This window comes from Petaurus breviceps, unplaced genomic scaffold, assembly GCF_028583685.1.
Source record: "Petaurus breviceps papuanus isolate PSGF00001 unplaced genomic scaffold, PetGlider_PUasm1.0 90977, whole genome shotgun sequence".
In the NCBI taxonomy this organism is placed as follows: Eukaryota; Metazoa; Chordata; class Mammalia; order Diprotodontia; family Petauridae; genus Petaurus; species Petaurus breviceps.
Genome location: NW_027187391.1, coordinates 40,443,064 through 40,465,639, shown reverse-complemented (window position 1 = coordinate 40,465,639; position 22,576 = coordinate 40,443,064). Strand labels below are relative to the sequence as shown.

The 22,576-nt window shown below is 40.6% G+C and overlaps 1 pseudogene; it reads right to left on the bottom strand.

The window, feature by feature from the left end:
• Positions 1-3,594: 3,594 nt before the first annotated feature.
• Positions 3,595-4,361, bottom strand: LOC138152938 (cytochrome c oxidase subunit 5B, mitochondrial pseudogene; annotated as a pseudogene).
• Positions 4,362-22,576: the final 18,215 nt, after the last annotated feature.

Below are 22,576 nucleotides of genomic sequence, written 5' to 3'. Positions count from 1 at the left end.
GTACCTTCTGCCCCTCTGATTGGACCCTCTGACTGAGGGCAGGGCCATGAGTTCCAGGGCCTCTATTTAAGAAAGGGGCTCATCACAGTCTTCTACAAATTTCTTACCAGCTATGCTGCTTTGGGACTTTTTTTGGGACTTCTCCATTATGCTGTCACCATTCCCCACTGACCCTTTTCGACTTCCTTTTTGTGTATTGTCTTCCCCCATTAGATTTTAATTTCTTTGATTGCAAAGACTCTTTTTTTTTTAACTTATATTTGTATCTTCATCACTTAGTACAATGCCTGGCACATAATAGGTCCTTAATAAATGTTTATCGAATTTAAAATTTTAAAAGTTGCATAGGGGCACTGAGAGGTTATGTGACTTGCCCAGGGTCACACAGCCACATGTATCAGAGCAGGGACTAGCTCTGAGCCCAGTTCTCTGTTTACTAAGTGATGCTGCCTCTATGGGGATTGGAAGGTGAACAAGATAGGATCTCTGCCCTCATGGAGTTTATAAGCATCAGCAACATTCTCCTCATGCTTAAACTGTTCCACAGAAATAAGAGAGCACTTTTTTTTTTTAAGCTCCTAGGATAAAATTCTGCTACAGGAAAATAACCTGGGAGACCCGTGGCCAACCCAGGAATACTTGCCCATTGTTGTGCATTGAGAATACTTTGGTGACTCCCTGTCATCTACTGAATAAGGCCTTAACTCCTTGGCCTAACCTATGAGGCCCTCCCACAATCACTTACAACCCTATCCTTCTGGCCTTATCTTACATACTCCCTACTCCCTACTTAGATACTCCAGGCTCCAGTCAAATTATATTTCTTGTGCCCCAGTTATATCCTGTGTTCTCTTATCTTTGCTGTCAGCATTCCCTGTGTTTAAAGTGACTGCCCAAATTCCTATCTGTTGCCTATTGAGATCCTACACAGACTCCAAGACTGATCCTAGATGCCATTTCCTCCTTGAAGCAGAAACGACATTTTCCTCCTTAACCTCATATAGCACTTGGTACTTTGCTTTCACAGGTACATAGACCTTAGCAAATAAGTCTATGATAAAGTCTCTCAGAGTATCTGTGTTGTCATTACCACACTTTCCTCTAGTGTGCCTAGACCTGACTCTGGTCACTTGTGCCTTGTGCCCAAGTGCTTTCTTTTCTATGCAGAAACTTTGGGACTCACTACTGTGCCAATCTGCCTCAGCACAGTTGCTTGTTTCCAAGTCAGGCATCCCCAGAGTAGAACTCAGAGACAAGATATAAAGATGTGAGATAGGTAATAAGACAAATGGATTTGGAACTGGTTGAATAGCTGGATGTAAAGGGTAGTCATTAATGATTCAATGTCAGTCAGTCAACAAGTATTGGTTAAATGCTTACTATATTCCAGGCACCATGTTAAGGGGGATACAAAGAAAAATTCCTGCCCTCAAGGAGTTTACATTCTAATGTAAGAAATGCCATGTACACATTTAGTTATATGCAAGATAATAATCATGTTTGTTTACCACTTTAATGTTTGCAAAGAACTTTACATATGTTATCTCATTGCTCCTCCCCAACAACCCTGGGAGGTAAGTGCTATTATTATCCCCATTTTACAGATTAGGAAACTGAAGCTGAGACAGGTTAAGTGACTTGCTTATAGCACACAGCTAGTACATATGATTCAGGCAGGATTCAATCAGATCTTCCTTCATCCAGTGTTCTATCTACTGACAGCTACTGCAGCTCTGGTCAACATTTTTATCAATGCCTCAGATGAAGGAATAGATGGTATGTTTACTGTATTTGCCAATGACATGGAGATAGAAAGAATAGTTAATGCATTGGATCACAAAGTAAGGATCCCCCCCCCAAAAAAAAAATTTGGTTGTCAAGAGAAGGGTTCTTAATCTAAGACCCCCAGAACTCTGTTTTTTTCAATTTTTTGATAACGAAATTTTAGGATAATTGATTTCCTTTATAATCCTATGATTTAATTTTATTCATTTAAAAACTACTATTCCCATCAAATGCACTGCTTTTGGACTTCTCTGACACTCAAATATGCCTTCCTTTCTAACTCATCATTGGGAAGCCTCACTAGCTGCAAGACTGAATTTCCCTGGGCTAGCATAAGGGGCCAAATTCAATAAAGGTAAAATATAATAGACCAGTGGAAATTCATACACTCGATTTTTTAAAAAAGCAGCTTCACAAGCACACTATGGGGAAAGGTATAGCTAGACAATAATTTGTGTCAAAAAAAATCTGGGGGTTTTAGTAGACTGCAAATTCAATATGAGTCCAGAATATGGTATGGGAACAAAAAAGGGTCAGGTGACTTTAGCCTAAATTAAGAGAGGCATAGAGTCTAGAATGAGGAAGGGGATAATCTTAAGGTTTCCTGACCTGGTTTAATCATACTGGGTTATTATCTTCAATATTGGCTCCTCCACATTTTTGGATGGGCATTGACAAGCTGAAAAATCTGCAGTAGAGGAAGATCAGTATGGTGATGGGACTGGTGATCATGTCATAAGAAGATTGGTTGAAGGAACTGGGAATATTTAGCATGGAGAAAAGAAGGGTTGGGAGTATGTGGGGGGAATGAGAGCTGTCTTCAAGTCTTTTGAATGAATGAATGAATGAAAAAATAATTTATTAAGCACTTACTATGAGTTAAACACTGTTATAAGGACTGGGGGTATGAATAAAGAAAGCTAGACTAATGTTCTCATGGACTTATGCTCTAATTGGGGAAGATAGAATATAAAAGAGTATCCTTCAGCTGCAGGACAGATGGAAAGGTCCCAGAGTCCTAAGGGGCAGTGGTGGGGTAGATGGAAAAGACCAGAAAGTCCTTAGGCTGGTTACCTAAGTAATTAAGGTGATGAGGCAAGGCAGATGGTACTAAGGCCTGAAGGATCTTAGTGGATGGGAAGATGATAAGGCCTGGTGATCATCTCATGAGAAGGGATGGAATTTTTCACTTTATTCTCATTTAAATCCTGTGAGCAGTCAAGCAACTCAGACAAGGGAAAAGGCAAAAGGATAGGATGAGCTGAGTGGTGGTTTCTTTCTGCTTTTATTCTCTGATGAGGTTCTGGGACAGCCTGAATAGGGGAGAGGTAAAAAGGGGAATGATATCTAGGTGACACAGTGAATAGATTGCTGGGCCTAGAGTCAGGAAGATGAGTTAAAATTTGGCATCATACACTTACTAGCTGTTTGACCGTGGGCAACTCATTTAAACCTACTTGGCTCAGTTTCCTCATCTGTAAAACAAGCTGGAAAAGGAAATGGCAAACTACTCCAGTATCTTTGCGAAGAAAACCTTAAATGGGGTCATGAAGAGTTGGACATAACTGAAAAATGACTGAACAAAAAAGGAGAGGGGCATGCAAGGGTTGAAGAGCTATCATTTGGAAGAGGGATTAAGTTTATATTAAGGCAGGCAGCAGGGGCAATAGGTAGAAGTTGGAAAAAAATGCAGATTTCAACTGTATAGAAAGCTTTCCTAACAGTTAAAGCCATCCTAGAATGGAATGGGCTGCTTCCAGAGGTAGCATTCTCTCTTTTTTTTTTTTTATGGGAGTGCCAGGGGGCTAGTCTTTTATTGGAGGGAAGAAAGCATAACACATCTCAAGTAAACCAGTTCAGGGGCTCAGTGGCTAAACTGGTGGGATACCAGCTTGTAATGGCTTCCACAGTTAGGGCAACGCTGTGTCTCGCCTTTGTGAAGCCAAAACCAGATGACTGTTCTGTTGTCCTCTTCACAGATACAGCCCACTATTTGCTTGTCAGTGATGGAAAGGACCAGGTTGGGCTCCTCCTTAGCCCGTGGAGCTGCCTTTGGGGCTAGCATATTGTATGGATCCAAATCATTCCTTGTGGCCATCATAATCTCTCTCTCCAAGCCAGTAGCCTGCTCCTCATCAGAAGGGATACCTCCTCCCGTCGCCATAGACCAAGCGGCCACTGGAGCAGGGCCACAGGCCTTCAAGGCCTGGACGGCCAGTGCCCCGGTGCTCCGCAGTAACCTTGAAGCCATCGCGCCTGAGACAACTACAACCGGTAGTAACAGCAGCCCTTCCGGAATGAAGCCCGGTAGCATTCTCTTATAAGAAAAATCTTTAGGCTAGCTGACCATTGACTGACAGTGTGAAAGAAGGGATTCTTAATCAGATACGGTCTGGACTATGTGACTTCTAAAGACCCTTCCAACTTTGACATTCTGTAATGCGCTATAGGCAACATTTTGTATTACAGTTATTTGTGTATACCCTAATAATTCCTTAATGAGATTATAAGTTTCAGAGGATAGGGATGCTTGTATACCCACCAGCCTCTATCACAGTGCTCCACATCCAACAAACATGCAATAAATGTTGTTGAATCCAACCAAGTAAATGTCTCATTGCAGGATTGAGCTGTTTGGAGAAGAGTGTCTTAGCCATGCATTCATTCTACAAACTTTTATGTACAATGAACTCTGTTGGCACTAGGGAGAGAGATAAATAACATATCGTCCCAACTCTCAAAGACATGAGGAACATCTCTTTGAACACATATGAAGGCCTGACAGTATAATGTGTAAATATTAAATGGACCTTGTCTTTTTTTTTTTAAGCAATTGGGGTTAAGTAACTTGCTCAAGGTTATGAGGCCAGTTATTTTGTATGGGTGTTAAGTATCTGAGGCCGGAACCAATCCCAGGTCTCCTGACTCTGGGGCCTGTGCTCTTACTCACTGTGCCACCTGGCCGCTCTGGGAACCTGTCTTTAAGGAACTTTAGAAATGAATTTTTCCTTCCCTACTTTAATAGAATATTTACATAATTTAATATAATATTGACCCACTGACTGTTCAACCCTAATCTAGTCACTTAACCTCTTACTCCTCTAAACTCTCTAAGATTATAATTTGTAAACAAAGTGCCAACATACAGTGGTAGAAGAAGTTTCCTCATTCAGGAGTTCCCTCTGTGAATGGAATCATAATTCCATTCCCTATCTCTACCATATCAATTAAATCAGCTTATTCCCTAGCTCTTCCTAATCCTTACATGGTCACAGGGTTGTCTGTGTCTTCATTACATACTTAGGCTCTTGGCAAGGTTACTCTTAGTACAATTGTCTCTGAGAAACTCCTAGCAACAATCCATTGGAAAAGGATGCAGGAAACAAGGCGGTTGTTCTCCATGTGCTGTTAACATGGGTGCTGTTTCCAAGGTGATAGGCACCATACAAACACACCAACCCATCTTGTAACTCCTAATGAGAGTCAGCCCTTGTCTCTGATAGAGAACTGGAGTTCAACTTTTGGGAGTTTTTATGTTTGCCCAATCCTAGCATTACTCAGTGTTCTTGTAAAAGCCAGTCAGGGGAATACCCTCCAGAGATTTAGACCAAGTGCTAGGAAACTCTTTTCTCTGCCTGCTGCAGGATCCTCTGAAGTAGAATCTTGAAGGAAACTGTGGAAACATGTCAGCCCCTCGATAAGCTTTGACTTTTCATCTCTAATTTTTATGATTGCTAGTCAATTTGAAAGTCCTATGGTATTTTAAATACTTTATAATGAGCACACTTCATAATTACATATACAAATCAGGTGGTTGAGTTTTGTTACAGAGCCAGGTAGTGAATATACTTCATAGAATCATAGATTAGAGATGGACAAGACCTAGAAGCCATCAGTCCAAACCCTCTTTAGAACTTCCTCCTCTTCCCCCCTCCCCTCCTTACAGTCCCTTACTACGTCTAGGCATAAAGTCTTTTGTGGAGAAAATATTTGCATTCAATAGAAACCTTTTGTAGACAACACCTTGATCCAAAGGAATCATTCTAAGTATGAGAGTTTCAGGTATAATGGTCAATTGGTGTGGGAGATATTTTCCAGACAGTCAATCAATCAATCAATAAACATTTATTAAGTGCCTACTGTCAGGCACTGTCAAGTCTTTCAGAATCTACTTTGGAGATGTTAGGTGTAAACAAGGCAGGTTAACAGACTAGACATTACCCTTGGGGGAAGCTTTGTGCCTTGTTTGCTTTCACCAGCTTTCCCAAATGTCCAGTTAGAAATGGAACTCTATGCATTTTAGGGAGGAAGAATTAAGTTGGTTGATTTCTTAGGGAATGAACATCACTTTCCTGGCAGCTCTGAAATTTTTTTTTCCCTAATTTTTTTTTGAGGCAATTGAGCTTAAGTGACTTGTCCAGGTACATAGCTAGTAAGTGTCTGAGGTCAAATTTGAACTCAGGTCCTTCTGACTCCAGGGCTAGTGTTCTATCCATTGCCCCACCTAGTTGCCTTAATCTTATAAGGCCAATATACCCATTATCTAAGTGAGGGATAACTGCGATTCCCTGAAAAATATGTCAAGAGGAGTTGGGTAGCCATTTAATTTGTCTCTAAAAGCATTTAATCTTGTTTCTGAACTCCAGTCCTACATGGTTAACTGCCTTTTGCACATCTCTACATGACTAACTTGGCAGCACCCCAAGCTCAACAAGTCATATATGAACTTGTCATCTTTCTCTGATAAACTTATCCTTCTTCCAATTTTCCAATTTTTTCTTTTTTAAACTTTTTTTCTTTATTAATTTATTTGTTTACTTTTAGTTTACAAGATTCAGTTCCACAATTCCTTGAGTTTCAAATTTTCTCTCCCTCTCCCCCTACCCGCCATGGCGGCATACAATGAAGTATAGTATCTGCAAATACTTTCACATTAGACATTAGTCAGGTTATAAAGAAGGATTGTATCAGATGGAATGAACAATGGGAAAGAGGAGACAAAACCAAGCAAGAAAAAGAAAAAGAGCAGGTAGTTTGCTTCAATCTGGATTCAAACTCAGTTCTTTCTCTGGATGTAGACATCTCTCTCCATCATGAGTCTTTTGGGGTTGACTTATATCACTGCATTGCTGAGAAGAGTCCAGTCTATCAAAGTTGGTCATCACACATACGTAATTGTGTACAAATTTCTCATGGTTCTACTCTTTTCACTCAGCATCAGTTCGTATAAGCCTCTCCAGGTAAATATGAAGTCCATCTGCTCCTTGTTTCTTATAACACAATAGTATTCCATTACATGCATATACCACAACTTGTTCAGCCATTCCCCAATTGATGGTCACCCCCTTAATTTCCAATTCTTTGCCACCACAAAAAGAGCTGCTATAAACATTTTTTTACATGTGGGTCTTCCTCCTGCTTCTATGATCTCTTTGGGATACAACCCTAGAAATGGTATTGCTGGGTCAAAGGGTCTGAAATTATTTATTTATTTTTTTATTAATGGCACTACCATCCTCCATCATCCCTACTTCCACCCTTTCCCTTATCCCCATTCAATCAGTTGCTAAGTCTTATAAATGTATCCAGTTTCTTGTCCATATTTCTTGCATCTCTCCCCTCCTCTTCACTAACACACACAGCCACTGCCTGCATTCTATTCCTTCTCCAATCAATCAACAAGCATCTATTTATGAAGTGCCTACTATGTCCCAGGCACTGTGATCATTACTGAAGATACAAAGACAATGGAAGAATTCCTGTCTCCAAGGAGCTTGCATTCTATTGGGGAAGACAACATGCAATATAAATCAGTATTTACAAAATAAATACCAGTTTTTGGTGATGAGGGAGGGCACCAGCAACTGGGGACTTAGGAAAAGCTTCCAGTAGAAGTTGTCACTTGAGCTGAGTATTAAAGGAAACAAGGGAAACAAATAGGAGATGAGGAGTGCAATCCAGACATGAAAGACAGCCAAGGTACAGAGATGGCGTAATTGGCTGGATCGTAGAATTCAGGAAGGCATGTGAGATATAGTGAGGTTGGAAAAATAATTTGGGGCCATGGTGTAAAGGAATTTAAAAACTTAGGAACAATGGGAGTCATAGTAGCTTATTGAGGAGAATAGTGCCTTGATCAGATTTGTACTTTATACAACTATTAAACAACTTTTTTTCTTTTTAAAAATTAATTTATTCATTTTTAGTTTTCAACATTCAGTTTTATAAGATTTTGAGTTCTAAATTTTCCTCCCTCCTTCCCTATCCTTCCCACAAGACAGAATATGATACAGGTTATACATATACAATCATATTAAATATTAAAATAATCATCTTAATGAACAGAACTGACCATGTTTTTTCAGTGGCTACTAGGGTAAAATATAAACTCTTATTCTGGCATTTTAGGCCTCGTGAAATCTGGCTTTCACCTACCTTTCCAGCTTTATTTCTTTTATATCACCCCTTTTCTGAAAGTTATTCCTCCAACTCAACATTTTGTATTTTTCTCCCATGTGTTAGCACAGGCCATTCCCTATGCCTGGAACAGGGGACAAACATCTCATTTCTTGTTTCCTTTAAGATGCAGTTCAGGTCTCACCTTCCTTATATCTTCAAGTGAAAGTGAGCTCTCCCTCCTCAGATTTTCTGAGTTCCTTTTTTGAATCTCTTTGTTTCCATTGTACCTTACATCTTGTATTAGTCTTAGCACTCCAGTCTTTTGAAGGCAAGGACTATTGTCTAAAATGACAAAAAATTAAAACATTTTTATATCCTTAGCAATTTTTTTAAGGCAGTCAGGGTTAAGTGACTTACCCAGGGTCACACAGCTAATAAGTGTCTGAGACCATATTTGAAATCAAGTCCTCATGACTCCAGGGTCAGTGCTCTTATTTACCGTGCCATCTTAGCTGCCCTGTTTCCCTAGCACCCTGGCGTGTGGGAAGTGGGTGGGGGAAGGAAAGATGTACAGCTGAATGTTGCAGTGGATAGAGTGCTGGTCCTAGAGCTCTACAATTTCTTCCTTGGGGAAAGTTTATCTTTAACCCTCTATAGACATCCCTATTTGCTTCTTGGGCCTGAAGTCAGGAAGACCTGAGTTCAAATCTGGCCTCAGACAACTTACTGTGTGACCCTGGGCAAGTCACTTAACCTTTGTCTGCCTCAGCTTCCTCAACTGTAAAATGGGGATAATGATAGCACCTAATTCCCAGGGTTATTGTGGTGATCAAATAAGATGATCTTCATAAAGCCCTTAGTACAGTGCCTAGAACACAGTAGGCACGTCGTAAATATTTTTTCCCCCTTTCCCTCCTCCTCTGCGTCATGGCCTTTTAGAATTTGCCTTAGCAGTTCTATTTTTCCTTCTTGAAACTGAGCATCATGGAATCTTATTTCTGGAAGAGTCCTCAGGAAGCACGCAGGCCACTAGGGATTCTACTTAAAGTATGAGCTTCTCTACAACCTTCCTAACAAGTGGCCTTGAAGCCTCCATCTGACAAAAGCTATTCTATTCATGCCTTGTATTTTTTTATGACATATTGGAGTTAGGAAGACCTGAATCCAAACCCCGCCCCAGATACTTACTAGCTGTGTGATCATGGGCAAGGCATTTAACCTCAGTTTCCTCATCTGTAAAATGGGTATCATAATAGCTCCTACTGCACAGAGTTGCTGTGAAGATCAAATTTTATACATATACACATATAGAAGCACACATGCATATAATATGTGCACATATACGTAATGCATATACATTTATGTGTATGTGTATATATATATATATATAAAGCTCTTTGTGAACTTTAAAGTTCTATATAAATGCTAGCAATTATAATATGATTGCAATTATTATTACACATCTCCTTAAGATCAGATGCTTACTGACTTCCATGGAGACAGTAGAGCAGTTTGATAAGCCAGTCCATGCCATGTTGCTAAGCACTGGGAAGAGAAGGCTAGATAGCGCAATGGTTGCCAAACTCAAATAGAAAGGGGGGGCGGGGAGGGCGTGGCAGCACTAAAACATCCATAACAATTCCTGCAGGCTGCTTATTGACTCAGAAAGCCACCTATCAAAATTATCCATGTTCTATTTATTTTGTTTAAATATTTCCCAATTACATTTTAATAGAGTTCAGGCTGCCACACTAAGGAGGTAATTTTGTGGGCCAGTTTTCTGTATGTTTGACACTTCTGGGATACAGGAAATCTCCAGGCCTCTCCCCCACCCAGGTCACTCATGGGCCAATGATGTGGAAATAACATCCCCTCCTCTGCCATTTAATCCAAGGCACAACAGTGACTCCAGTGGTGGGAGTTCTAGGTTAGGGAGGTAATATGAAAGGGGCAGACCCAGGCAGGACAGTCAGGAAGATCACAAAGTAATAGATTTGGAACTGGACAAGTCATAGAATCTAATTCTCTCATCTTATATTTTAGGGAACTAAGTCACAAGGGTAGCAAATAGCAAAGCTGAGGTTTGAACCCAGGTTCTCTAAGTTGAGATCTAATGTTCTTGGTGGGGGCGGGGGGGAGAGTGGGGGGGCAACCAGTACCTCCTAAATCATAACATGTATGCATCTACCTGTTCTTATGCCATCTCTGTTTGGTCAGTAAAGCTGTATTTGGAAGATGATCGTTTTATTTTAGGGACTGATCTGTTTGTGGAAAAGGGCAGACCCTGAGTCTCATATGGCACAGCAAAATAGATGAGTTCATCATGTTTTATGTACTTCCCTTGGGTACTTTGCATCAACCCAGAGCCTCTCAGTGAAGGCCCCCTCCCCACCCCATTTATAGGTAAGGGTGAACCCCCCTTCCCTCCCATTTAAGCTTCTTTTAGCACCCACCTGTTTTCCTGGTAGGGCCAAAGACTGTCTGTTCCCTACCAGGGATTAATATTCACAACAAGCAGCAAGCAATTAATTTAACTGGTTGAAATTTATTGTTCACTCTCCTTAGCTAGGATCTGCTGGGGGTTTATTTTTCACTGGTGATGCATTACCACATGACAACTCCAGAGCATCTGAATTTAAACTGTGCCATTCCCAGGTCCTTCCCCACCCCCCACCTTAGCGCCCCCAAACCCTCAGAGCTCTGTGTTTTATACAGTGGCATGTTTTGACAAATGCCGCTGCTGAGAAGGTAATTCTTGGTTGCTGGCCTATTGGAGCAGATGCTAAGCATGGAGCCTAAGGAGGTTTAAGGTTTTGGATTTCTTGCCTGGCACATCTTGCTGGTGACTCATTTAAGTCCAGGTGCTTTGGGCAAGAATTGTAACAATCCTGTTGGGCAACCCCTCCCCAGCCATGGAGGAGGCCAAAAGAATATGCATCCACCTTTCATTCAGGGCCTCAACAGACAGAGCTATAATCTCACAGTAGATTGCACATCTGAAAAAATAAAAGTATATACACTATAAGCCCCAGATAGCTTCTCTCCTCCCTACACCAAGATGCTCATGTTCCTGTCTAAAAAGAACTGTCCTTGGGTGATACTGAAATTTTCAGAACAAAGACAAAGGCTCTCAGGGAGGCTCCAATTTGGAGAAAAAGAAAAAAAAATGAGGAGCAAAAATAATGGGGGGGGGGAGGGTTCATAAATCTGTAGCTGGCTTTTATCAAATCAGAACTTGTAGCTCTCTGCTGACAATCAGCCAACAGCTGAAAGCCACAAGGGAGAGATCCCATTCGCAGCTTCTGGCTGGCTATTAGCTACCAGCAGCCTCCTGACCCTGTTTCCAGGGAAGTAACAGCTGGCAGCTGACACAGGCTCAGGCGTGGTGGGCCACTTTAGCTTCTCTGGGAATGGATAGGAGATTGGCAGGAAACAAGCATTTAAAATATGTATATTACAAGAGCATTTTCCCCCATCCTTCCTCTACTTCTCTTCCAGAGTCTGCTTTTAGGTGATAATGTCTATGTGCTGGGGAACTTGAGTAGATTTTTTTCCTCCTTTATAAAAGAATTAGGTGGCCCGATTTACCCCCTCCCAATTTTACTGTGGCAGACAAAGGTCTATTTCCAGACTCCTTTTTTTCCCCACAAAAAAAAGTATGAACAGAAAAATACCAACCTCAATAGAATTCCTTACTTAAATATTTCAAGGACCAGTAAACTGGAATGCTGTCTTTCCTTACCTCTGCCTCTCAAGATCCTTGCTTTCAAGGCTTAACTAAAAGCCCACATCCTATATTAGGCCTTTTCTGATCCTCCCAGTTGCTAACATTTCCCTGTTCCCCTATCCCCATTTCCACACCTCCCTCCCTAAAATCTCTAACTGCTTGATATTTATATAAAACATTTATATATTTTGTCCTGGTTTATCTATATGAGAGGGTATAGAAGATGTATCACAAGATCAAAGATAGAGTTAGAAGGAAGCTTGGAGGTCATCTTCTCTAACCCTCTCATTTTACAGATGAAGAAACTGAGGCATAAGGAGGCTTTATGACTTGCCTAGGATCACAAAGGCATTAAGAGTTTTGGCCTTCTTCCTCCAACTTCCAATAGAATGTAGATTCCTGAAAGGCAAGGACAATTTTCATTTTTGTTATTTTAGCCAAAGTTTTTAAGACCTAACAGGTACTTAAATGCTGGTTGAATTGGAGTACAACTTTAATACCCCTCCCTTCCCTATGTCTGTCTTCCTTTGGACTTCAAAACCATACCCTCTCTGCCTTTCTTCTATTGATAACTTCCTATTTTTCCTGTGAAGTTCTTGAGAGCAGAGACTATCTTTTGCCTTTCTTTATATAGGTACTGGCATAAAGTAGGTATTTAATAAATTTTTATTGATTGACTGCCTGGGGTCTCCTCATCCTGGAACAGCCTGCCATCCCAGTAGCCTTCTCATTACAGAATATCCCTCTGCAAGACCCACATCACTTCTTCCATTGGTGAGTTGTCTTAGAGCTTTCATTTTGTTCAGGGTCAGAGGCCTTGCCTTCATTCTTCTCCTGGACCTGTCCTTGACTTCAAAACCATGTTACCTTGCCCAGGTACCTTTATTTTCCCCCTAACTGCCTCCCATTTCTGTTTTTTAGCTCTTTTCTATGTTGTTCCCTCCTCCCCATTAGATTGTAAGCTCCTTGAGGACAGGTCTATCTTTCTTTTTTGTTTGTATTATTATCCCCAGAACTTAGTACAGTGCCTAGGATGTAGCAAATGCTTTACAGTTATCCCTTACACATTGCAACTTTCCCCATTGTGGTTTTGATATATCGAGGTACAGCATAATAAATTAAATTGGAATTTTGGGGGAATTTTGTGGAGACTATAGATGATATACAAAGGCCATTAGATGACACAGGAAAAGTTTAGAAATTCAGGAATGCATAAAATTTGTGTATAATATTTTAAACACCCCATAAAAAAAAATTCAGACTTCTTCTCTGGTACAAAGTAAAAGCCCAACATATTTTATGCAGATTTTCTAGATCATGGGGGCTTCACATCCCTAACCCTTGTGATGTGGAAGAGATAACTGTTTGATCCTTATTTACGCCTTTCCTTCCTCCATTCCTCCCTTCCTTCTTCCTTCCCTCCCTACTTCCTCTCTTCCTTCCTTTCTTCTCTCTAGAGCATAGGTTCCCAAACTTATTTCACCTACTTCCCCCTTTAAAAAAAATTACACAGTGTCCCTCCCCGCAAAATTTACTTTCTTTAACCCTTTAACATTTTTAAAATTTGCATCATTTAAAAGATATGAAAAATATTTTTTAAAAAATGATACATCTTAAGTTTAACAATTTATTGTACATTTTTTGTGTTTTTTTTTCCTGTGTTGAAATTTTGATGACATAATATTGCATCATGTAACTGTATAGTATTGTATTGTAAACAAGTCATTACACACACATATTCCTGCCAATGCATACTGGATTTCCTGGCAATGTATGACACACTTGCCTACCAACACTTGCTTGTAAAGACCTGTCAGGGGACTTGACCACTGATCAGTTATAGCTTGCATTTTGTTTGTTTGTTTGGAAAATAATGTAATCACTATGACTTTAACTCTGTTACACAACAGATGGAACATGTATGAATGATTTTTCAAAATTTCCTTCCCATCTCTTCTTTCCTTATACTTCCACTGCCTCTTTTTTTTAATTCAATACCCCCTAATTGCACCATAGGCTAGTACCACCCCACCCATTGCTTCAGCACCCCCCAGGGGGTGGTATCGCCCACTTTGGGAACCTAAGCTAGAGGTAGAGGACCACTGTAGTATCTTCTGTTTTTAAATGTATCATCCTGTGAACTTAGATCTTAAAATAAGAAATCAAAGATGATAGAGAAGATAATAGTCATGAGGTTATAGAAATTGTTATCTAATTTAAAGTGGTTCTACAAACTATAAAAACACATTTCAAGGTCAGTAAGCCAAACATGTTTCAGGATCATATATGTTGCCTGAAGTCAAGGAATCCCTTCCTCCTACCAAGGGTCCTTGTGTTCTGGGCTCCTGTAGACTAGGGTTATATCCTGGGGGGAGACTGATACCAAAGCCAAGGGATCAGGCTTCCTTTCACTTTCTGGTTCATCGTACCCAAAGGCTGGAGTTATTTTAGGAAAACTTCTTTAAACAAAACTTAGACTTTGCTCCTGTCTAGAGTTTCCCCAAAAGGGATTAAAGGGCTTTCTTCTAGAAAGATATTCAATGTGCAAAATAAATCAGGTACTGGGGCAGCTATTTATTTCCTCCACTACAAAAAGAATGCTTGAAACACATAGCCCCTATACCAAAGCCCATTGGTATGGGACTCTCTCCTTACTGGTGGAGATGAAGGCTCTGCCCTACATGAAGGGGTAGGACAGAATTGGTGAGAGGTGAGAGGCCTCCAGCCATCACCAGACCCTCTTTTGGGACACCTTAAGTGAAAGTTCTGTTTGGAACCTCCAGTTCCTCCTAGGTACTTTTCAAGGTCAGTTCTCTCTTTGACTGGTTAAGCTTCAAGTCTTCTTCTTGTATCTTGGCTTCCAGCTTCAAGAGAGAAAATGGAAGAAGCCATTCTCATTTCAGGTTGGTCAAGGAAAAGATTCTGGGGAAATATGAGAAGAGCTGGCAGTTTCCGTCATGTCCCTATGTCCAGCTTGCTGCTCTAGAGACTTTGGGAGAGTTTCCCCTTGGGTGAGATCCTTTTCTCTTCGTTGAACTGACTTATCTGGTTCCCAATGGGAGAGCTCCTTCACTTTGTGTTGTCTGGTATATATTCTTCTATGTATACCTCCTCTGATTTCTGTTTTGCTGTGATTTGGATAAGTGGACTTCTTTGCTATTTATTATGTGTCTTCATTGTGGAACTGTTATTTGCGGGGAAGGGGCTTAAATTTTGAATGTAGAACTTGGGCCCTCCCCAGTATAGGCTGTCCCAAAGTGATAGTGATCAGAAGTTAGGTGGTGTAGCAGCAAGCATCCTAGCATCCCCAGGGTGGCTGCCAACACAGGTTCTTAGATCTGCTTTGAGAAAGGAAAGCAACTCAAAATGGGTTAACAATCTTGCTTTAATCAAACATATGTCATTTACCTAGTTCAGGGGAAAAAGGTCAGCACCCCAAACTTCAGAGAATACAAACAAGTTACAAGCAGAAGTTACAAGATAGAGAAACTGATCGAGCAGACAGGCCTCCAACTGTCTGACCATTATATCCATACCTAGTCACAGTTACCAGAGAGGGAAGCACCAACATCTGGGTTTTCAAAGCCAGGGGGCTCAATGGCTGCCCAGTCTCATCTGATCAAATCACACAACACTTTTCAAAGTGAGCCCCAAAGCAAAGCCTCACATCAGGGTATATACAGCCTTCTCCTGGCTCAGAGAATGTCACAACCCTCTTGACCCACTGTCCAATCACAGAGCACCAAGGTGTGGGCATTCCTGAAAACCAAGCTTCCCACCACAGGCTCCAGGTGCACTTAAGCCTGTCAAAGGGCCTAGAGGCAGGGAAGATCTTAAATTCCCGTTCCCATAACAGATGGAACTTGATCATATCCCCTAGACAAACAATATTTAAGGGAGCAGACAGATATACGTCTGGTTCCCTCTCCTTCTGACGAGAGCAGAGTGGTGACCCCTGACCCTGGCCTCTTGCTTCCCCTCCTAGCAAGAATGAAAGTCTCCCTTGGAGAAGGTTGGTGGGAGAAGGGCCTAGAGATGTCTTTTCTGTCTCCCTTCAAGCCACATGAGGACAGTGTGCTTGCCACAAGTGGAACCTCACTACACATGTGGGGCCTGCGCTTTTTGCTGCACATAAGACTCAAAATCTTGCATTAAGAAATACTTAAAATGTGAAAGAGTTTCATAAACATGGCAAAGCTGTTCAGCCAGCCAATAAACATTCATTAAGTACTTACTATGTATCAGACACTGCTAAGTCTTGGCGATTCAAAGAAAGGTAAAGGACAGTCCCTGCTCTCAAGGAGCTCAGTCTAATGGGGGAGACAACATGCAAACAAGCTGTTTATGCAGGATAAATTTGAAATTATCAACAGAGGGAAAGCTCTGGAATGGGAATGGGGAAAGGCTTCTTGTAGAAGGTGGGACTTTAATTGGAACTTGAAGCAACCCAGAGAAGACAGACATGAGGAAGGAAAGAATTCCAGACTTGGGGAATAGCCAGTGAAAATATCTGGAGTTGGGAGATAGAGTAACTTGTTTGAGAAACAGCAAGGAAACTAGTGTCACTAGACTGCAGAATATGTGGGGGTGAATGAAGTGTAAGAAACTGGAAATGTTGCATTGAAGCAGATTTTAAAGGGATTTAAATACTAAACAGTAGATTTCCTATAAAACCACTGGAGTTTACTAAGTTGGGGGTGATATCATTAGACCTACAGTTTAGGAAGATCATTTGACAAACTAGAGAATAGACTGGAGTGGAGAGAGTCTTGTGGAGGATAGATCAACTTGCAGATTTTGGTCCAAGTGTGATGTGATTTGGTCCAAGTGTGATGATGGCCTGTACCAGGGTGGTGGCAGTATCAGAGGAGAGAAGGGGGCATATAGGAGAGATGTGAAGGTAAAATTGACAGGCCTTAGCAACAGATTGGATATGGGAGGGTCAGGGTGTGAGAGAGATAGTGAGAAGTTGAGGGTGACACCTAAATTTCAAAGTTGGGTAGTTGGGAAGATGGTGATACTCTGAACAGTAACAGGGAAGTTTAGAAGTGGGTAGCATATGGAGGGAGAAGATCATGAGTTCAGTTTGGGATATGTTGAGTGTAAGATGTCTACAGGATATCCAGTTTGAGATGTGCAATAGGTAGTTAGAGATGAGGGACTGGAGATCAGCAGAGAGGTTAGATAAATAGATTTGAGATCATCATCATAGAGATGATCATTGAATCCATGAGTGCAGATGAGATCACCAAGTGAAATAGGAAAGAGAGAGAAGAGAAGAGGGCCCAGGACAGAGCCATGTGGGACACCAGGGATTAGGGGACATAAACTGGATGAAAATCTAGCAAAGGAGACTGAGATGGAATGATCGGATACGTAGCAGGAGAGCCAGGAAAGAGGAGTGTCACAAAAAACCTAGAGAGAAGAGAACATCAAGGAGAGGAGGATGATCAGCAGTGTAGAGACTGCAGAGAGGTTAAGGATGATGAGGACTGGGAAAAGGCTGTTAGATTTGGCAATTTAAGACATCATTAGTAACTGCAGAGAGGGCAGCTTCAGCTGGATGTGGTTAGACGTTAAGGTTAGAAGTGATGATAATGATTTTAGAAGTCCAACTGTAGAGAGATAAGAAGTGAGAGGAAAGGAAGTAGAGGCAGCTATTGTAGATAGGCTTTCAAGGAGTTTGTACACAACAGGAAGGAGGGATATGGGAAAACAGGTGTTAGAGATGAATGGATCGAATGCCGGAGGCCTCACAGGAGCCCATGAACAGATGTAGAAAGCATAGAAGGCAGGGGGTGGCTAGGTGGTGCAGTGAATAGAGCACTGGTCCCGGAGTCAGGAGGACCTGAGTTCAAATCTGGCCTCAGATACTTAACACAAAAACTAGCTGTGTGACCTTGGGCAAGTCACTTAACTCCAATTGCCCTCCAAAAAGAAAGAAAGAAAGCATAGGAGGCACTCAGAAGGTCATAGAAGTCACTACCTCTATCATACAGTCCAGAGAGGTAAAGACTTTTGGGAAACTTGTGGTACTGTTGAATAGGCATTTCACTTTCACCACTTTGGAAACCTCAAATTCTATGCAAATGCTCTCTTTTTGTTGGTGGTCATCTTACTCAACAAAGGATGAAACAACAAGAAATAACTCCTGTAGCCAGCACCTATACTTGTCAAAGACTTCATACCTCTAATGCTTATAGAATAGTTGCTGTGACTAGAGATATCTGTCTGAGGATCAGTTTGGACACCTGTGCTTAGGAAAGAAACATAAAACAGAAGAGTCAGTGAGGGACTTGAGATTCAGTTTTAGGCAAACACATGTATTAGCTGATGCTGGAGAGGGGGAGAGAGACATCTCTGTATCGGAAGCATGAAGAAGAGCTGGAAGAATTTTGACACTCTTGAAAGAAGGAAAGAGAAAGAGAGGAGAAGCAAAAGCTATTTCTTTTCTTTTTAAGGGCTATGAATGAGCAGCTCTTCCTAATTGTCAGTCATCTTTGGCATAGTAGCCCCCATTATTAGGAACCTCTGGGTCATATTTGTCCCAAGAGGCCAGAATACATGTACCATCTAAGTAACCCAGAGTGAAAACCTATTCCCATTCATACTTCATGGGGTGGCCTTTGAAGGTTTCAGTGCAGCAGATAGGAGGTAAGGCCCTCTGATTATTCCCTTTACATATACACAGGCTTATAACTCTGGTGATAGGAGGAAACTTGGGGATCATCTAGGCCACTGCCACTAATTTTGCAAATTAGGAAAGTGAGGTTCAGAGATTAATTCTAAGTTAAGGTGACTTGACCAAAGTCAAAGAGGTAGTAAATGGCAGAACCAAGATTTGGTTGTAAGACTCCAAGTTTAGCATTCTTCCTCCTATACCTTGCTGCTTCCTTTGGCTATGTCCTGGATAGAGAATTCTAATACTCATGACAAGAAATAATGGTGATCTAAAGTGAGAAATTGTGTTTCTCTTTATGTCTATTTTATAAGTTAGTTATATGTTCTGTTTTGAAAGCTATTTGGATGCCATACCTTTTATAACTTCGCATGAGGGAACCAAGCTCATCAAATATTTTCATGGGTCTTTGCTCAAAACAGAAGATCTTAATTATATAAATAATTAACCCTGGGAACAGAAGGAGATACAAAGGCACAATTAATGAATTTGCTAACATTCAGTATTTTATAACACCTATAAATAATTTCTCTCGAATAAGTCCTACTGTGATACCCAGTCATGGTATGGAGATGACCCTGGATCCTTGAAGATGATATTTTTAATTCTTTGACAATGTCAACCAGTGAAGGAGATAAAAATGCAAAACAACTCTCTTCTACTTTTGTGGTTAATAATAGCAGAATGGTAGAAAAGAGGACAAAGGATTCAAAGAATCAAAGTTTTTAGGACAGTTATAAACATTTATTTCATTGTTGGTATTCTTAACATGTGATCTTTGTCCAACATCAGTGACTTGATGCATTACTATAGTAATTGAACCACATCTATATTGACATTCTTGATCTAACTGAAGTTAGAAGACAAAGAAATTGCTGCTGGATGGAAAGCTAGCTCATAGATTCTCCTCAGAGGCACAAATAAGAGGTCAGAAGAGTTGATTTCGTGAGGAGCCCAGAGATACCAGGGAACATCATTTCATGGGATATTTGATCATTTTACCATGCAGAATTCCTAATGAACTTAAATATGAAGAAGAACATGAAAATTGCAACTAATGCACCATCTGGTGTAGAAGACAAAGTAGATAAATTCTATGAAAAACCTAACAGGATTTTTTAATGTTAATCTGTACCTCTGTGACTTCAATGCAAAAATGGAAACAGGGGAGGATAGCAAAAGACATCTTGGAAAATGTGATTTGGAAGCAAAAATTGAAAGAGGTTAAAGACTATAGGTTATTCAGAAGTTTCATGCTTCAAATCATCAATATTTTCTTCAAGAAGCAAATTAGAAGGCCCTAGATGTGGTGAGCATCTAATGACATCACCAAAAAAAAAAAAAAGGAATTGATCATATCTTAACAACAGGAAACAACTGGTTACTGATGTGGGAGTCATTTTAGAATCCTATCTGTGTGCAGTTAGATCGTGTACTGTTTAAAACAAAGGTCAAAATCAATATCAAATTAGAACAAAGGATAGAGATCAGCAATAGATCCTGTATGCAATTAGAACTACTCCAATGTGACCTATTTATTTATAATTATTTTTGCACTTTCAGTATTTTTTTAAATAAAAAAGTAGTTCAGCATTGTTGTTAGGCACAGTTAGTTACTATTAAATGGGATATATGCAAGCTTGTTTCCTAATAAAGATATGATATCTTTGACCTCTTAAAATGAAGTTTAATAGATGAAACAAGAGTAAGATTCAGGATTTTCAGATGTGAATTAGAGTACTTTTTTAAAAAAAAGTTTTATTGTGGTCTTGTGTTTATTATACCACATCAATTTCTTGATATTCCCTCTCCCTTGAAGCTTCCTTTGAAACAACTGTTTCTTACAGTATGAGCAACATTTCATATCTGTAATCTTTGACTTCTCTGTTAATAAGACAGGAGTATGTTCTGACAACCTTGTTCCTCAAACAAAAACTCCATCTCCCAGCTCTAGGTATTTTTACTGACTGTCTCCCATACTTAGAATGCTCTTCCTCCTGCTCTTCCTTTCCTGGCTTTCTTCAAAGCCCCACTAAAACCCTCCTTTCTGCAAGAAGTCTTTCCCAATCCCTTTTAATGCTACTGCCTTCCCTCTGTGAATTATCTCTAACTTATCCTGTCTAGCCTGTATATACATAATTGTTTGCATCTTGTCTCCCCCATTAGACTATGAGCTGCTTGTGAACAGGAACTGTCTTTTGCCTTTCTTTGTATCTTCAGTTCTTAGAATGTGTCTAGCAACTAATAGGTGCTTAATAAATGTTTATTGGCTGACTGACTGTTCTTCAGATTCAACTCGACCTAATTGTGAAAAGCCTGTTGACTCTGATAAATGAGAAATGGATTCAGTGGACTCTGATTATCAGCACTTCTGAGAGAAGTTTGATATAAATCAGTTGCCATAGCAAGAAGGCCAAATAAGCCCAGAAACCACCTTAGCCAACCAACAAACATATGATCTCTTTGCCAAATGGTGAGACTTGACAGCCAACGGCAAGATCACTTTAAAGTATATGTTTATTTGAGGGGGGTGGAGCCAAGATGGTGGCATAGAAGCAGGAAAACTCCCTGAGTTCCCCCCATAACCACCTCAAATACCTATAAAATATGACTCTAAACAAACTTTAGAGCTACAGAACCCACAAAGTGACAGAGTGAAACAAATTTCCCACTGAAGGCTGGGAAGAAGGGTCCATCTCAGCAGGCTGGGAGCAGAGAACACCTCCCCCCGCCCCCCCCCCCCCACTGACCCTGGTTTTAGCCTCAGGGTGTGCCCGACCAGCCATGGCTAGAGCAGACTTCAGGAGAGTGAATCACTGGCAGCCGTGGTGGTTTCCAGAATTGTCAACCCATAAATGCCAAAGCTTGCCAAGTAAAAGATCAGTGTGGACTTTGGGAAGAGGTAGACTGAGAGTGTGACCCGACCATTGTCCCTGGAGAGAGAAGCAGCTGAAGCCCGGTGGCCATTCAGCCACCACTATATGGCTGCTTCAGAGATCCTGGCCTGGAGATTGTAGGGAGACCAAGCAATCATTGAGAGGGGTGATCAATCTTGCTTTAACCTGATTGATTGGGATCGCTGTCTTGGGTGGAGGCCCTGGAGGTGCCAGAGCCTGTGGAGGCTTCTGAGAGGGCACCCAACTAATAGCTCTGGCAGCTGCAAAAACCCCAGCAATTTGGAACAAAGCTCTCCTCTCTGGAAGCAGAGTTCTATTATGGCAAAAAGCTTAAAAGTCAAGTAATTGAGTGGTAACATGAGCAAGCAAAAGAAGCAAAGCAAGCACAGCAATCCAACTTTGGATTCCTTTTTTGGGGACAAAAAGGATCAAAGCATGGAACAGGAGGAAGACAATGAAGTCAAAACTCCTGCATCAAAAGCTTCCAAGAAAAATATGAACTAGTTATAGGCCATAGAGGAGTTTAAGAAGAATTTTGAAAACCAAATAAGAGAAATGGAAGAAAATTTGGGAAGAGAAATGAGAATGATGCAAGAAAATTATGAAATGAGAGTCAACAACCTGATTGAAGAAAATAACACCTTAAAAAATAGACTAACTCAAATGGCAAAAGAGGCTCAAAAAGGCAATGAGGAGAGGAATGCCTTAAAAAGCCAAATTTGCCAGATGGAAAAAGAATCTCAAAAGCTCACTGAAGAGAATAATTCCTTCAGAAGTAGACTGGAGCAAATGGAAGCTAGTGACCTTATGAGAAATCAAGATACTATTAGACAGATCCAAACAATGAAAAAATAGAAGGCAGTGTGAAATGAATCATTGGAAAAACCACTGACCTGGAAAATAGATCCAGGAGGGAGAATTTTAAAATTATTGGACTACCTGAAAGACATGATCAAAAAAAGAACCTAGAAATCATCATTCAAGAAATTCTCAAGGAAAATTTCCCTGATGTTTTGGAACCAGAAGGCAAAATAGATGTTGAAAGAATTCACCCATCACCTCTTGAAAAAGATCCCAAAAAGAAAACTC